The following is a 13,580-nucleotide window of genomic DNA, read 5'->3' on the forward strand; positions in this document are numbered from 1 at the left end:
CCCTCCTCTAAGTGCTGACTCCTCTAGGTCCTCTTAGTTGCCGATGGAATTTGCAGGAAGCAAGTTGATTTGTTCGGTTTTATTTGTCTAAAAACAAATTTACAGGAAGGCAACGCGTTTCGGTGCAGCATGCACCTTTCTCAAGCCTATGCATACATAAATATAAAGCATACATTTACTCACATTTATAGATCTCTGAGTAACACTTTCGATTTGTGTGTGGCTCCATTTTCTGGGTGGGGTTATGTGATCTAGAGGGAGGAGACTGTGGTAATAGGTCCGTATGTGTCACATGTTCAATATGGTGACGTGGCCGCATTCACCGGATGTGCTACGTGGCACTGTGTGTTTTACTTTCGCTTCGGTAGTAGCGTGGTAACGCTGCTCAAGCGTGCCACGTCATCACGGAAGGTGATTGGTCACATGACCTGATGACGCGATCGCGCTGTCAGTGCGTTCCGCGACATCCTGGGAGAGCCGGTGGATTAGTGATGCGGTCACGTCGGACGTACGTACCGCCTGTACTGTGAGTCACATGATTCTGACTTAGAGTCTAAGCTTCTTAAAAAAAAAAAATACATACAAGAACTTTTTTCAAACCCACAGATACTAACAGTTATCTTAAATATAACAGTTGTCATGCGAAGGGTTGGAAAAACAACATCCCTTACGGGCAATTCATTAGATTACGGAGAAATTGCACTAAAATTGAAGACTTCAAGGATCAATCAACAATTTTAAAAAAACGTTTCAAGGAGAAGAACTACCCCACCCCCCTCATTGACACAGCTTACAAGAAAGCCCTCAATTCAGAACCAACGACAGAACAAATAAATAGAACAACAAACGAGGAAGATGAAGAAAAAGAAGAACCCAAAAAGAACACGGATTCGTTCAAATCTGGCTTCATAACGAAATACAGCACACAACATACGAATATACGCAAAATACTTCTGAAAAACTGGAATATCCTACAAGAAGACCCATTTCTCAAAAAAACAATAACCGATAGACCACTTATAATATTTCGCAAGAACAAAACAATAAAGGACTTAATAGCCCCATCCCGACCAAAACAACGAGAAATCAACAAAGAAACATCCACAAGAAATAGCATCATGAAGCCCATTAAGGGTGCATACAAATGCGGACTGGCAAGATGCAAATGTTGCACATCTATTATGAATGGTAAGGAGGAAATCCCACTACCTCAATCCGGAAAAGAACATACACTGAAATCTCTGATGACCTGCAGCACAAACTATGTCATTTACCTACTTGAATGCCCGTGCGGCCTTAAATACATTGGTCGCACGATTAACGCCCTCCGAATACGTATTAATAGACACAGAAATAACATCCTCAAAGGCTTTGAAAAACACAGTGTTTCTCGTCATTTCAAATTAACACACAATAGGGATCCCACAGGACTGAAAGTTGTCCCAGTGGAAACAATAAAACCAGGTCTCTTCTCTCTATTGAAAAGAAGAGAAATGTACTGGATATTTAAAATGCAGACATTATTCCCCCAGGGGCTCAATGAAGCACTGGAAAAGAACTTTTAAATACAGTGGTAAATACATTTTTTTCTGCAATGTAATTTAATACACCATCTAAAAAGTTATTTATGCCTACAAGATACACTTTGGTGTATACATAAAAACACCAAACACACTTCTTCCCCGCCATCCAAGAGGTAATACAGGCCATAAGATATACTTTGGTATATATATAAAAAACATATATGATGACACTATATGTTATTTTTTTATTTATTTATTTTTTTTTGTTTTTAACAAAAAATAAGTTTCTTTTATGTAAAACCTATTAATCAATATATATTTATATTCATTTGTATCTATTTTTTATTGGATGTTATAGAACAAGAAAAAATTACTGTTTGTTTTCTTAAAAAAAAAGAATGCATATGTATTTTTAAATATGAGGACTTTATGCTATGGTGCAAAAAACGCACACTTAGGCCTCCTTCCCACGAGCGTGACGGGCTCCGCCACGTAATATTACGCAGTGAAGCCCGTCACGGCGCCCCCCAGAGCCCCTATACTTACCTGCGGGAGATAGCGTGAAAACGCTTCCCCGCCCACCGCCGTCGCGTCGTGTGACACGCCCACCGCGTCACGTGACGCGGCCGGCAGTGTCACGTGACGCGGCCGGCCGTGTCAAATGACGCTGCGGCGGTAGGTGGGGAAGCGTTTTTTCACGCTATCTCCCGCTGGTTACAGCGGGAGATAGCGTGAACGGACGGCTTCCATTGACTGCAATGGAAGCCGTCAGCGCGTACAGCCCGTCCTCACCCGCAGCAAATAGAGCATGCTGCGGGTGAGGACGGGAGAAATCGCGGTGCGTAATTCCGCGGTGGAATTACGCATCGTGAGCATTGTGCTATTAGGTTCAATAGAACCTAATAGCAGGGGGCCACGCAGCGGATTTTTGCCGCGAATTTACGCGGCGTAAATCCGTTCGTGGGAAGGAGGCCTTACCCTGGTTGTTATTGATCAAGAAAAATTTACTGTTTGTCTTTTTAAAAAAAAAATAGAATGCATATGTATCTTTAAATATGAGGCCTTTATGCTATGGTGCAAAAAAACGCACACTTACCCTACAAAGAACGGCTACACGTTCTATAGCGATTATACTGCGCAGTCTCTATAGAGACAGAGAATGCTAGAATAGCATTCTACTACACCGAACAGTCACGTGACCGCTCTCCATAGCAACATAAGAAGCTTAGACTCTAAGTCAGAATCATGTGACTCACAGTACAGGCGGTATGTACGTCCGACGTGACCACATCACTAATCCACCGGCTCTCCCAGGATGTCGCGGAACGCACTGACAGCGCGATCGCGTCATCAGGTCATGTGACCAATCACCTTCCGTGATGACGTGGCACGCTTGAGCAGCGTTACCACGCTACTACCGAAGCGAAAGTAAAACACAGTGCCACATAGCACATCCGGTGAATGCGGCCACGTCACCATATTGAACATGTGACACATACGGACCTATTACCACAGTCTCCTCCCTCTAGATCACATAACCCCACCCAGAAAATGGAGCCACACACAAATCGAAAGTGTTACTCAGAGATCTATAAATGTGAGTAAATGTATGCTTTATATTTATGTATGCATAGGCTTGAGAAAGGTGCATGCTGCACCGAAACGCGTTGCCTTCCTGTAAATTTGTTTTTAGACAAATAAAACCGAACAAATCAACTTGCTTCCTGCAAATTCCATCGGCAACTAAGAGGACCTAGAGGAGTCAGCACTTAGAGGAGGGGGCTTCTTGTTTCATACACCCCCCTCCTTTCGAGTAAGTGCCTTTCTATTTTATTTCCTTTTCCGTCCCTTACAGGACGGATATCGTATACATTCCGCTTTACTTGTTTGCTATCTTTGTGAGCGCATAGCTTTTTTACTGAAACCCTACCGTTTGTTTTTATTGGGGGTTCACTCTCCTGGTGAGAGTTCCCCCTTACTGTCATTGCAGCTCTCCTCTTTTACGGGGGATAGGAGAAAAAGCACATTTGGAGCCTGTTTAATATCCGTTGGCGCTGTCTGAACTATTGTGTATATAAAAGTAAAGTAGTAGTACTCTAGAAGGTACCCAAAGGTAGGTGATTAGGATTCTGAATACACAACTAATGTACTCACATATCCAGGAAGAGACACACCTGACCTTAAGGTGTCTGTCACCGGCCTGGATATAAGTATGTTGGTTGTATATTTTGAATCCTTCTGATCGCCACTCTTGGGTACCTTTCTGAGCAACACTTCTTTGTTTTTGTGTCTTTCTCTGCAATTATTGACAGGCTTCCTCATATGACTGCTAACAGAGATAGCCGACAGTCACTGCTAACACCTCCCAGAGGATTCCTAAGCATGCAAAGAGCAGGGATTTAAAGGAATGAAATACAAGTCCTACTGTATCTTGTCCCACAAAGGTGTTCCTCAGTCTGATCAACTCCTCCTGCTTTATATTGTGCTGCCCACAGATAGCACTGCATGTCCAATGTGACGTATTCTCTTTAAAGGTAGAGTCATAAAGGAGTTCGCCCACCAACATCATCACAGGATGGGTGATATATGTATGATTGCAGTGGGTCTCACCTCTGGGACCCCTAACAACCATATGAATGGGGTCGCAGGACCCCAGTGTGAATAGAGCGGTGGTCATGCATGCTTTCTAGCGCACCTTTCACTTCTAAGGAAAACTCTTCCACTCCATTTGATAAATTTCTCACCATGTCTGTTTTTTTAATACAGCTATTCCGTTTCCTATTTATTGTAGAGTACTCTGCATATTACGTATTTTTGTAGAAAGTATGCTACAGGACTATTATTTTTTTTAAACTATCCTAAAATGTAATAAAAGAAGCGTAAAGAAACATTAAAGTCTATCTCCGCTGCTATTTCTTGTCATCACCCAAGGCTTTCTGTGCTGTTTTCAGCTTTCTTGTTTGCAATAACAGGATCAACTAGAAGTCAATTCAACAATTCTCCCCTCTAATGCATAGGGCTAACTGTATTTCATGGCACAACTCCTTCAACTGTGAATGACACATAATACAATATACGGAAGGGGCTATCGGGCTGAACCCTGCTATATCTACATCACTCCTCCTGCTCACCTTGCTTATCCTATAAATGCCCTTTCTTTGACTGTTACATGCCGGCATGATTTTGCACCCTGCAGTTACCCTTCAGTAACGTAAAACAAGAGCCGATTCTCTTCATCTTATTTTGATTTCTATATTCATGCAATGTTATGTATATTCTTTATTCTACTAGGCTCTTCACATCTGCATTGCAGGTTCCATTCCATATTTTTCTGTCAAAGTCCTGGAGATCTCAGTGGAACCCAACATGCCTCAATAGAAGTCAATGAGTCCATCAGGCATCGGTGATGTCATTTGTTAAACAGATCCAGTAATGCACCGTAGTTTCCAATATAAACGGAAAGCACAGTATCGATCTGAACACAGCCTTCGGCCTTTTTCACATGAGCGGCATTTTGGTGCAGAGTAGGTGTGTCCAAAAATCGCATCAAAAGAACCTAATGGATTCTTTCAGACAAACAATTTTTTTTTGAGGTGCCTAAAAAATTGTGCGTCAAAAGATAGGACATAGAGAATTCTTGGCGTCAAAAAATCGCGCCTGTCAAAAGATAGGACCTGTCCTATCTTTCGATTGGAACAACGTTGGTGGCTCTGTCGACTCCTATAGGAGACTATGTGAGCCGGCCGGCAAAGGGAAGGAGTTTAACATTCCTGCGGGGATGAAGGGAAACTCGCAGTGTAAGGCCCAATGTCCATGGGCAGGTTTGATTTGCGGAAATCGCAGCATGCTCCATTTCTCTGCAGATCACGCAGGGATGGCTCCATTGAAGCCGTCTGATCCGGGACTGACACTGCAGAAGTGCTGCGGATCCCGCAAGAAAACAGGAAATTTGAAAAAGGAAACTTTACAGCGCATGATGACGGCGAGCCGTGAAGACCACGCGCAGTACAGTGAACGCGGAAGTGGAAGGATCCGTGTGGACGCTGGGGATCCCACAGTCATTTAAATACAGGTAAATAGGGTTCACCGGCCGCGGGCAGGGCTGGATTCACTGCTGGATTCCCTGCACGGAATGCGACCCGCCCGTGGACATGAGGCCTAAAACTCCCTCCCTTGGCTGGCCGCCAGAACAATAAAGGGAATGACCAAGGTGATGAAGTCATTCCCCCACCACGGGAATGAAGGGATTCTACAACCGGTTTTTCGCCCGATGCTTGAATCCCTTGCAGGAACTCCCTTCATCCCTGTGGGGGCTCCCTTTATCTCGGGGCTGCAGCATGAGTGCCACTGCAAGACGCCACAGCCAGCCATGTTAAAATCATGAAAAAGAGCTGTGACTTGGTCGGCCATTCTTCGTTCACGCAATTGGCTTTAAAGGTGTATCTATCTTTTCAGAAAAGTTTTAACATCTAGTAGGCACATGTCAGAAGTTTTCACTGCTGGGTCTGGGTTCTCAATCACAAAGTGCGCTCAGTTGAGTGTCCTGGCCTTTCCGTTGTGACATTGAATGGAGCAGCAGCATGCATGCTTGACTGCTGCTCCAGCTGAGATCTTCCTCACTCTGGTCATGCAGTGAGGAGATCTAGGGTGCTCAGGACCCTTGTAGTCATTGGAGGGGCTCCCAGCAATCAGGTATTACCTGTAGTTGATAAGTGATGTTTGTATGAAAATCCCTTTAAGGCTGGGTTCACATGGGGCGGATTTGCCACGGACATTCCATCCGGAATTTTGCCGCGGCAAATCCGCGTGCAGCCGCTAATCCCAGGATTAGCCAGCCATGTGGACGAGATCTCGTCCACACGGGACAGCAAATCCGCTGCAGCGCGGATTTGCCGGCCGCAGCATGTTCGTTTTTTGTTTTTTTTTCCTTTCGCTGCGGCCGCGCTCTCCTCTATAGGAGCGCCGGCCGCAGTGGAAGAGCAAGTGGCCGGGCTGCTTCAAAACCGCCACGGGTTTTGAAGCAGCGGTTCTCCCGGCGGAAGTCTCGCAGTTTTTCGCTGCGGCCAAACCGCGAGATTTCCGTTGAGAATCCGCCCCGTGTGAACCCAGCCTAAATGTGTCAGCCAGAGGACATTGTATACTCTGTAGACTTATCTTCAAATAAGTACGTGTGTGTATAAAAGCCGCCACTGGGAGGTGTTGTGAATAGGCTAGGCGTTCTGAATGGTGAGGGCCCCAATGATAGGAACCATATTCTTAAAGCATTCATAGAAGGCCTGCACAACATATGACCCGCGGACCACAACTGGCCTGGTATAGGAATGCTGGCGGCCTCCGTAAGCCTGGGTTCCCACACAGCGGAATCTCGGTGGAAATCTCGCGGTTTGGCCGCAGCGAAAAACCACAAGATTTCCGCCGGGAGAAGCGCTGCTTCAAAACCCGCGGCACTTAGCGGCGGGTTTTGAACAGGCCCGGACGCTCGCTGTTCTGCTGCAGCCTTCCTTTGGAAGTGAACATATTTATTTAAGTTTCTATTCTCATTGGCTTCCAGATGCACACTTCATAATTTTTGACAGAACAGTTGAAATTCATTCCTTACTCTTTCCTTAGGCCGGCTCCACATGGCCGTCACGGCTGTGTGCAGCCGGCCATAGGGCTCCTTCCCACGGACGGATTTCCGTCGCGTTGCCCGCAGCTATTAGGTTCTATTGAACCTAATAGCTCAGGGCTCACGGTGGGAATTCCACCGCGGAATTCTGAACCATGAAATCACCCGACCTCACCCGCGACATGCTCTATTTGCCGCGGGTGTACGCGCGGACTGCTTCCATTGGATCCGACCCGCTCGTCTGCAGGCGGCCTTAGGCCTCCTTCCCACGAACGGATTTACACCGCGTAAATTCGCGGCAAAAATCAGCTGCGTTGCCCCCTGTTATTAGGTTCTATTGAACCTAATAGCTCAATGCTTACGATGCGGAATTCCATCGCGGAATTTCGCACCGTGAAATCTCCCGTCCTCACCCGCAGCATGCTCTATTTGCCGCGGGTGTACGCGCTGATGGCTTCCATTGCAGTCAATGGAAGCCGTCCGTTCACGCTATCTCCCGCTGTAACACAGCGGAAGATAGCGTGAAAACGCTTTCCCGCCTACCGCCGCCGCGTCATATGATGCGGCCGGCGCCTCACGTGACACGGCCGGCCGCGTCATGTGACGCCGTGGGCGTGTCACATGACGCGACGGCGGTGGGCGGGGAAGCGTCTTCACGCTATCTTCCGCTGGTAAGTATGGGGTCTCTGGGGGGCGCCGTGACAGGCTTCACTGCGGAATATTCCGCTGCGGAGCCCGTCACGCTCGTGTGAAGCCGGCCTTATGGTGACCATTGCGTTTCCCGTCCCCGATATCGAGCGCGGGGACAAAAAAAAAAAAAGCCTCCCCGTCGGGGAATCGAACCCCGGTCTCCCGCGTGACAGGCGGGGATACTTACCACTATACTAACGAGGATTGGCTGTAGTTCAAGCTCGTAGAACCTGACCTTAATCTGTCTCCCCTATTCTGCTGCAGACCGTTTTTATGAAATCTGGACTAATTTATCGTGTACTGCCTGAATGTATGAACCTTTCTGGCTATGCGCTTAAAGGGGTTGTCCCGCGCCGAAACGGGTTTTTTTTTTTTTCAACCCCCCCCCCCCGTTCGGCGCGAGACAACCCCGATGCAGGGACGTACAGAAAGCTCACCGGAGCGCTTACCTTAATCCCCGCGCTCCGGTGACTTCTATACTTACCTGTGAAGATGGCCGCCGGGATCCTCTGCCTCCGTGGACCGCAGCTCTTCTGTGCGGTCCACTGCCGATTCCAGCCTCCTGATTGGCTGGAATCGGCACGTGACGGGGCGGAGCTACACGGAGCCCCATAGAGAACAGGAGAAGACCTGGACTGCGCAAGCGCGGCTAATTTGGCCATCGGAGGGCGAAAATTAGTCGGCACCATGGAGACGAGGACGCTAGCAACGGAGCAGGTAAGTATAAAACTTTTTATAACTTCTGTATGGCTCATAATTAATGCACAATGTATATTACAAAGTGCATTAATATGGCCATACAGAAGTGTATAACCCCACTTGCTGCCGCGGGACAACCCCTTTAAGTAGAATAAAAGTGCCGGAAGTATGTAGCCCAACGACTAGCATTAGCTGGAGTCTGTCATGGTGCTGAATACATAGTATTTAGTGCGAGTGTTGAGCTTCAGGTCAGAACATTCCAGGGCCTCACAGTGCTAATCCTCGTTAGTATAGTGGTAAGTATCCCCGCCTGTCACGCGGGAGACCGGGGTTCGATTCCCCGACGGGGAGGCTGAATTTTTTTTCCCCTGGGGATCTGTTTTCTTGTATAAAGTGTTCCGAATGGACTCGAAAGCAAATAGAGTTTTATTGAAACTAATCAAACATAAGTAGTAATGCAAACACAAGAAGAAAGTCTCCTACTATAAAAATACGTTTCCTGAAGTACTAAAATAGGAAACACATTCACAAAAATTATGGAATTCAAATGTTTAAGATGAAACATTGGTAGATATCACTGTAACAAATCTTTTCAATTAAAATAAATCAGCTAAAACGTTAGGTCCCACCGAGATTTGAACTCGGATCGCTGGATTCAGAGTCCAGAGTGCTAACCATTACACCATGGAACCTTTGCTGATAATCACCCCTGTAAGTTGTGATGTTATATGTTCTATATCCTGTACTGACTTTTGTTTTTTGAGGGCCTGTACAATTAACCCTTTAGTGACCAGCCTCTTATGTGCATTAGGGCTCGTTTAGACCAGCGCTGTCCACGCGTATTAAAGGCTCGCACAGGACGTGCTTCTATAGGAACCAACGGTTTCCTATAGAAGCACTCACATGAACGATTGTTAGACGCGCTAAATTTGCACATCTAATATAGGACATACGAGTGCAAACTCACATCTAAGCTCCGAGGTGCGCACAAAGATAGGACCTGTCCTATCTTTGCTCCGTCCTTTTCATGCACTCCTAAGGCTAGAGTCACACAGGGCGGATTTGTTGCGGTTTTGCTGCGGTTTTTCCGTTGTGGTTTTGACGCAGAAGAACTGCTTCTGCGGCAAAACCGCTTCAAAGGTTAATTTTGGCTTGCGGATTTTGCTGCTGATTTTTGTGCGGAAAAACGCAAGCGTTTTTTTCCGCAGCGGTTTTTTACTTTTGTCGCGTATTTGGTGCGGTTTTGGCTGCGTCCATAGAGGTCTATGGACAAAAAAGCGCTGCAGAAACGACCAAAGAATAACCATGCTGCATCTTTTAAAACCGCGACGCAGTTGCATTTCCGCACTGCGGCTGTGCGGAAAAAATCCGTCCTGTGAGAACAGCTTTTTGGCAAATCTCCTTTGTGCTGCATTGCAGTGCAAACACAGCGGTTTTGCCGCAGTGCGGATATGCAACGGCAAACCGCGGCAAAACCGCGGCAAATCCGCCCTGTGTGACCCCAGCCTAAGGGAGCTGGAAAGCACGTAGCCCACACCTCGGATCATGTGAACAGCCTACTTCAAGTAGCTAGAATTAGCCCGTTCACACGACCTTTAGAGTAGTATTGCCAAGATCTTTGCATGCGGCTATACTGGTTCTGACAGCGCTTGCATGAAGGAGTCCTTAACCCCTTCCCTCCATATGAAGTATGGGTAAGTCATGGCTGCGGGGTACTTCCTGCAACTGGACGTACCCTTACGTCATAGGGATAGCGTGAGATCAGAAGAGATGTCTTTTACCTTTGGTGGGGGCCACTCTACTTCCTAATTATCTGGCATCTGCATCTGTGGAAATAGCATGGTGGGAATATCTTTTGGATATATGCCCATGTAGCATCTGTTTTTATTATTTTCTATATTATTAAGGCCGTTTTCACATTTGCAAGATTTGTGTCTTGCAAGACGCGATGCAGGAAACAAATCGCAGCACATCGTATGTTTGGGGCGTGCCCTCGCATCGCATTTCCCATTGTCTTCAATACTAAGGGCATGCGGTGCGAAGCGAGGTTTTACCATTGAAAAAAATGATCGCTACTTCCTTGTGAAGTTAGCTTAAAAGTTACATTTTAGTAGGACCTCCTCAGTGGGTTTTTTTTTTTTTTTAAACGAACACGGTCCTTTTACATGGGATGACTGTTTGGCGTTTAAGTGCCCAGCACTTGTCCCAGCTTTCAGCAGGAGGGATGATTGCTCAGTGAATGGAGGCGGAGCGGGCTGGAGATCGCTTCTGGCCGCCCGCCACCATTCACAGTAAAGAGACATGGATGAACGACTGTTTAAACAGGACGATTTTCTGTTTGATTTTTTGTTGGCACAAACTGAACAATGAACAATCAGGCCGCTCCCACAACGGCCACTTTTTACCGCGATTAGCTCACATTTCTAACGCCGCGATTTTCAAGTGCTGTCTGTTCTGTTTTTTGTGCGTTTTCACGCTTTTTAACGCACCTCATCACCCATCACAAGGATGGGTTAAAGCACGCTGTTGAACACTGTAACATGCATACAAAAACGGGGCTCGAAATCGCGGTAAAAATGCTGCGATTTTGCGCAGCGTTTTATGAACATGTGTGAGAGTGGCCTAGAAGAAGAAATTATAGTCATGCAGTTGCTGGCAGCGTTTACACTGAATGTGCAAATCTCAATTATAACCAATCTAGTGAGATTCTGAACAGTAATATTTCTGTGAAAAAGGGTCCTTACTAAAGATCACATTATGTTTTATTGTACAAGGAAAATAAATTTACATTACATTTAAATTAAAGGAGAAAAAAAAAAAAAGATATGTCAGAAGTGGGATTTGAACCCACGCCTCCATTCGGAGACCAGAACACCCAGCTAGGGAAGAGTTGCCTCTTGAGTCTGGCGCCTTAGACCACTCGGCCATCCTGACACTACAAGGAGACATGCTCAGTGATTGTACATGAGGCTGCATACTGCCGGTGACGTGTCTATAAACTCTGTCTGGAACATTCTATGCTGCAGCTCTCAGGGGCTGCACCTACCTCGTGATCTGCTGCGGCACCGTGCAGAGCTCAGCGCCGGGAATCACTCAGCAGAGCACAATGCAGCCTTCATTTGCAGAGAATTTCTATGTAGAGCCGTCAGTCTGGGATATAGGCAGGCGAACTGACGTATCTGTATAGGTAACCGCAGGTAAATCATCCGCTTCCCACCCTGCGATGGCTAATAATGGCTCTACGAGAGCTCAAAGCGACAGATTCTCCACACTCAGGACGGCCGTAGTACAAGGGAAGCAGTGATTACCTGACAGATGCTGAGGAACAGCCGGTAGTACATAAAGGCCTCATGTCCACGACACGCACAGATTTCTGCAGCTGAACACCTGCGAGTCAGTGCAGAAATTATTTGTAAATGCGTGCCTGCAATCACAGATGTGATTTTGTTTTTCCGCGCGGATGTAGACAGATACACTGCAGATCGTCTGCGCAGAAAAATAATTGCAATCCTAAAGTGACTGCCTTACCCCTCCTCCCTGCCGCCCTGCTTGGTCTCCACGCAACCAGAGAGATATCCGCTTACAAATTCGCAATGCATCTGCAATTGAATTCTGGATGCATTGGAGATTGGTCACTTCCATAGAGTTCAATGGAGCCCATCCGCCTGAATCCGTGGTAAAATGGGGCATGCTGAGATTTTATTTTTCACGCAAAACAAATCCACGTGTGTGCATGGAAATGCACTGTCCACGGCCGTGACGGAATATCGCTAGTGATATTGCACCGCTGGGAGCAGGGGGGAGAGCTGTCAGGTCTCCGTGCTGAGCCTATCTGAGTTGTGGCATGCCGCCATTTAAATCCCACAAGTGGAGAATCACTACGATTCTTCGCTCATAGATCTCGGGGCTGCGCTTTCCATAGTAACACTATGGAAAGTGTTCACTGCGTTACCCGTGGCCGGATTATCACCGCGGATAACACAATGGACTATCGCCCGTGGACAGGAGCCCTAAGGATGGCTGGCACAGCATTGCATGACGTGCAATGTGCAGGCAAATGCAATGCGAGGTTTACCCATAGAAAACAATGGGAAGCACTCCACGATCGCTACTTTCCTGAAGTGATGCGAGGACGTTTTGACACAAACGTTTCACGGCCCGATATCGCACCCGCTCGTGTGAAGTTAGCCTAAGGCCACCCTCACACACAACTCCTTATATAGCGTTTACTGCTGTAGAATGTATGGCACTCCCTTACTTTTGGATGCGTAGGGGGCTGCTGCAGAATGGCTTATCCATGGAGGTTTTACAGTAGATGGGTCTCCAATTTGCCAATGTGTTTCCTGCAGGATTGTGATGTCAGGGTTGAGGCATTTGATACATGTCTGCCAGACTGGAGATGCAAGCTGCTTAAGTGGAATGCCAAGATGCCAGTAGGGGGATGGAGGTCGCTATTACTACTGGGGCTAATATAGTGGACACTATTAATCCACAGGGAAGCATGGCGTATGCTGATCCACAAGGTGACTGAAAGTCGGCAACGACTCAACGGCTAAATCATCATCATTACTACCGGTTCTACTATGGGGGGTCATTATTAATATTGAGGCTACTGTTGAGGGTCAATATTACTACTGTGGCCAGAATGGGGGGTCAGTATTACTACTGGGGCCAATATACCAGCCACTATTACTACTGGGGCCAATATAGGGGCCACTATTACTACTGTGCCTACTGTGGGGGTCACTTACTACTGGGGCTACAGTGGGGGGGCACTACTACTGCTGGGTCCACTATGGGGGATAATATTACTACAGCCACTGTGAGGGTCTCTATTATTACTGAGGTCACTATGGGGGTCACTATTACTACTGGGGCAACTATGAGGGCACTGTTAATATTGGGTCCTATATGGGGGTAACTTACTATACAGTCTTTCAATTACAATTGGCCCATTGAAGGCAACCATAAGGCTGATGTGAGCCTCGGTGAAAATTAGTTTCATACTCCTGTTCTAGATAAATTATTTTTATCAAACAGATGACAAGTGGTTGTATTAT

The 13,580-nt window shown here is 46.7% G+C and overlaps 2 non-coding genes across 2 annotated transcripts; both read right to left on the bottom strand.

Moving 5' to 3' along the window:
- Nucleotides 1–9,140: 9,140 nt before the first annotated feature.
- On the bottom strand, nucleotides 9,141–9,212 carry TRNAQ-CUG (transfer RNA glutamine (anticodon CUG)). Its single transcript has one exon. It is a non-coding gene; the product is annotated as a tRNA-Gln (tRNA).
- A 2,134-nt stretch (nucleotides 9,213–11,346) lies between these two features.
- TRNAL-CAA (transfer RNA leucine (anticodon CAA)) lies at nucleotides 11,347–11,454 on the bottom strand. The gene is made up of 2 exons: nucleotides 11,417–11,454; nucleotides 11,347–11,392 (listed from the first exon to the last, which is right to left on the bottom strand). It is a non-coding gene; the product is annotated as a tRNA-Leu (tRNA).
- Nucleotides 11,455–13,580: the final 2,126 nt, after the last annotated feature.

This window comes from Eleutherodactylus coqui, chromosome 11 (assembly GCF_035609145.1).
Source record: "Eleutherodactylus coqui strain aEleCoq1 chromosome 11, aEleCoq1.hap1, whole genome shotgun sequence".
NCBI lineage: Eukaryota > Metazoa > Chordata > Amphibia > Anura > Eleutherodactylidae > Eleutherodactylus > Eleutherodactylus coqui.